The sequence below is a fragment of the Sinocyclocheilus grahami genome, unplaced genomic scaffold (genome assembly GCF_001515645.1).
Source record: "Sinocyclocheilus grahami isolate Dianchi unplaced genomic scaffold, SAMN03320097.WGS_v1.1 scaffold1540.1, whole genome shotgun sequence".
In the NCBI taxonomy this organism is placed as follows: Eukaryota; Metazoa; Chordata; class Actinopteri; order Cypriniformes; family Cyprinidae; genus Sinocyclocheilus; species Sinocyclocheilus grahami.
Window position 1 is genome coordinate 118,092 of NW_015506719.1, and position 4,837 is coordinate 122,928.

The following is a 4,837-nucleotide window of genomic DNA, read 5'->3' on the forward strand; positions in this document are numbered from 1 at the left end:
AACACTTAAACATTTATTTTTGATGTTATATTTTTACTAGTCTAAAAGAAGACATGTTACTGAAGTAGTTGACCAGTGCATGAAAAAAAAAAACAATGACTTTGCCTGTAGTGTTTTGCCTTAAATGTAGTTGATTTTTCAAACTATTAAATTATTTATCTGACTGAAACCAAAAAAGATTTTTGAATGCATGCTTTGTATAATTTTAAAGCATCACTGCAACAGCAGCCAGCATTGGTGCAGCTGGAATCCCTCAGGCTGGCCTGGTTACTATGGTGATAGTGCTGACCTCTGTAGGACTGCCCACCGATGACATCACTCTAATTATCGCTGTTGATTGGTTCCTGTGAGTATGTTTTTAAGTATTATGACAAATGTCGATCAACCCGCATACCAATGTGTACTTAAATTTTGCACATTAAACTGGTAGAGGAGAAGGTGTTTGAAGAACTACAGTCATCAGTTTTAACAAACAGACAAGAGTTCCCACTGTTATAAAAAAAACTAGAAATATTAAAGAATTTTCAGATTGTGATTTCAAGTAATCATGTACTCGTTCTATGCGAATGTACTGTATGTGGATAAAGTTGAACAAACTGATATATACTTAATATAACTTTATATAAAGAGCTGGGCGATAGTGTAGTTACATTTTTGACAAAAATAAAAAAATAAATATGCAGTAAAGATTTGCTATATAGTTTATATTGCGTGTACTGCATATATGTGAATAAAGTTTGATATAATATACTGTATATCCAACTTTGTGTATCTTACTGTATATAGAGCTACAGATGCAATAATATAGTTTACATTTCATGATGATTTAAACAATCAGCCTGTTGAGATTTGCTATATAGTACACGTTAGTATGCTGTATGTATCTAGGTAAGGTTGGATGTAATTATTGTAGTTGTATAATTTGTTACTAATTGATTAATTAATTATAAAGGTAGGGTAGGCGATTTCAGAAGAGGCTAGCAATAGCAAGCTAGCTTTGTAAACCACTCTCCAAAACCCACTATGGTGATAGTGCTGACCTCTGTAGGACTGCCCACCGATGACATCACTCTAATTATCGCTGTTGATTGGTTCCTGTGAGTATGTTTTTAAGTATTATGACAAATGTCGATCAACCCGCATACCAATGTGTACTTAAATTTTGCACATTAAACTGGTAGAGGAGAAGGTGTTTGAAGAACTACAGTCATCAAGTTTTAACAAACAGACAAGAGTTCCCACTGTTATAAAAAAAACTAGAAATATTAAAGAATTTTCAGATTGTGATTTCAAGTAATCATGTACTCGTTCTATGCGAATGTACTGTATGTGGATAAAGTTGAACAAACTGATATATACTTAATATAACTTTATATAAAGAGCTGGGCGATAGTGTAGTTACATTTTTGACGAAAATAAAAAAATAAACATGCAGTAAAGATTTGCTATATAGTTTATATTGCGTGTACTGCATATATGTGAATAAAGTTTGATATAATATACTGTATATCCAACTTTGTGTATCTTACTGTATATAGAGCTACAGATGCAATAATATAGTTTACATTTCGTGATGATTTAAACAATCAGCCTGTTGAGATTTGCTATATAGTACACGTTAGTATGCTGTATGTATCTACGTAAGGTTGGATGTAATTATTGTAGTTGTATAATTTGTTACTAATTGATTAATTAATTATTAAAGGTAGGGTAGGCGATTTCAGAGAGGCTAGCAATAGCAAGCTAGCTTTGTAAATCACTCTCCAAAACCACGCCTCCTCCAAAACATGAACGCACACAGGCAGACCAGAAGCTAAGCAGCTACACAATAAGAGACTACGTTGGTGGAGGGTTGAATGCAACATTGTCAGATTACCTCACATCTCATTGGTGAGAAAACATTACAGTACAAAGCACATAATATTACAATAATAACACCTTCCATTCTAGCTTGGTCTGCAATAGTATAATGGAACGCACTGATGACGTATCATGTCTGCGCCAACAGGGTGCACGGAGGTATACAAATACATACGTTGGCAGGCAGGTGGGACAGCCTATCATAGCCCTCGGAGCAAGGCATATGATTGGAGAAACATTTTATGGTCCTACACCTTCCACAGATGATATAAATACATTTAGATCACTTAACTTAATGATTGCTATCGAGGAGACTTTCAACCAGCATAAGAAAAAATGTTTTTGAACCAAATCACCTACCCTGCCTTTAATTTGTTATGTGGTGAATTATGAGACCTGGTTTTGTTCAGATTTTGTTCAGTTTGTAACAATTTCCAGGCCTTGTGTAAATTACTTTACTTAAAAAGTAATAGAAAGTTTTATTAAAATATGAATAAAATATTTATAATTAATACAAATTAATAAAATAATTATTAAAAAGTAATCAAATTAAAATAAAATAATTAAATTAAATATGTTATTGTTCATAATTAAATATGAACAATGAAATATATGAATAATGAAATATTAATTATATTATATCATAATATAAAATATATTCATAATGAGATAATTCATAATAAATTTATAATATTAATTTTTTTCCTCCAAGTTAAGCTTAAAGGCTTCAACAGCTAGTAATGGCTCTTTGTGACTATAACCTCTATCGAACCTCTATAATTTTTTTTAAATGTCGATCAGCATTCATAATCCAGAATGACTGGAAAAGTCATGGAAATGTATTGATCAAAAGTTGTGGGAACCCTGAACGGGAGAATTGGCAGAACTTCAGGGCTGAGCAGCAAAATATTATTATTCTTATCATTTTATTTTATTTATAGGCACCTTACATGACACTCAAGGACACCTTACATTGAAACAATCAACCTTAAACAACAATAATAATTATTACAGCCTAAACAGACCTAATACAAGCAATCACATAAAAGCATGCCTAAAAAGATGGGTCTTAAGGCGAGATTTAAATCAATAAGAGTTTCACTATTTTGCACATCCTGATGTAACGAGTTCCATAAATAAGGCGCTGTATGACTAAAGGCTCGAGACCCCATAGAAGTTGTGCGAATTCGAGGGAGAACAACAGTGAGTACAGAAGATGATCTTAGAGTGCGAGTAGGAGTGTAGATATGAAGAAGGTCAGATAAGTATGAAGGAGTAAGATTAAATGTAATTAAGGAGAAGGATTTTAAATTCAATACGGTATTTAACCAGGAGCCAATGCAAGTGTTGTGACATGGGAGTAATGTGTTCAGTTATAGGAGTTCTGCAAATAAATCGTACAGTTGAATTCTGTACTAGCTTAAGTTTATGGAGAAGCTTTGAAGGCAGACCATAAAAAAAGATCGTTACAATAATCAATACGTGAAGTGACTAAAGCATGAACAAGGATTGCTGTGCTCTTTACTGAAAGAGCCAGACGAAGACGATTAATATTACATATGTGGAAATATACAGAGTGAAATACACTATTTATATGTGCTTTGAATAATAAAGTACTGTCAAAGATAACACTCAAACTTTTAACCTGTTTAGAGACAGACACTGGAAAATGATCAATATTCACTGAGGAACATTTATTATTTTTTTAAAACATTTTTTAACATTTAGTTAATAGTCTTTCTACTATTTAGTTTAAGAAGATTTGATGTAAACCACTCTTTAATCTCAGCTACACAATCTGAGTGGATAGATGGAGGAAAAGTAGAGGTGGGTTTGGAGGACAGGTACAGTTGGGTGTCATCAGCACAATAGTGGAACTGAATACCAAATTTCTTAAAAATATTACCAAGAGGTAGAAGATAAATAATAAATAAGAGAGGACCCAAGACTGAACCCTGCGGAACCCCAGTAGTAACATATGAAGGCTTTGATGTAAACTGCTTCAACTGTATAAATTGAGTACCAAGTTAGATAAGCTCGAAACCAAGTCAGGGCAGTGCCCATGATTCCAATAGACTCCAATCTGTCCAACAAAATACTGTGCGAGATAGTATCAAATGCTGCGCTCAAATCAAGCAAAATAAGCATAGATAGAAGTCCTGAATCAGCAGCTGCCAATAAATCATTGGAAATCTTAACTAATGCAGTCTCAACACTATGATGTGAATGAAAGCCAGATTGAAATTGCTCATACAAACTATTATCAGAAAGATGATCGTGGACCTGGGCTACAACAATCCTTTCCAGTATTTTAGAAAGAAACGGTAGATTTGAAATGGGGAGAAAATTATAAAAGTTACTTGAATCAGCCCCTGGTTTCTTAGGTATAGGAGTTATCACAGCAGTTTTAAGTGAAGATGGAACAATACCAGAAACAAGCAAAGAGTGTATAATGTTGGTAATTAAAGAAGAGAGATAAGGTAGACAGGCTTTAATCAAATACGTTGGAAAAAAGATCCAAGCGACAGGTAGATTTAGATTTTTGAACAAAACGGACTACTTCCTCCGTGCTTGGAAGTTTAAATGTGGAAAGAGTAGAAATTGGAGGTTGGTCAGAACAAATATTAAAAGCACAACAAACTAAATTGAATGCAGAAATTTGTTGATGAGTCTCAACACTATGATGTGAATGAAAGCCAGATTGAAATTGCTCATACAAACTATTATCAGAAAGATGATCGTGGACCTGGGCTACAACAATCCTTTCCAGTATTTTAGAAAGAAACGGTAGATTTGAAATGGGGAGAAAATTATAAAAGTTACTTGAATCAGCCCCTGGTTTCTTAGGTATAGGAGTTATCACAGCAGTTTTAAGTGAAGATGGAACAATACCAGAAACAAGCAAAGAGTGTATAATGTTGGTAATTAAAGAAGAGAGATAAGGTAGACAGGCTTTAATCAAATACGTTGGAAAAAA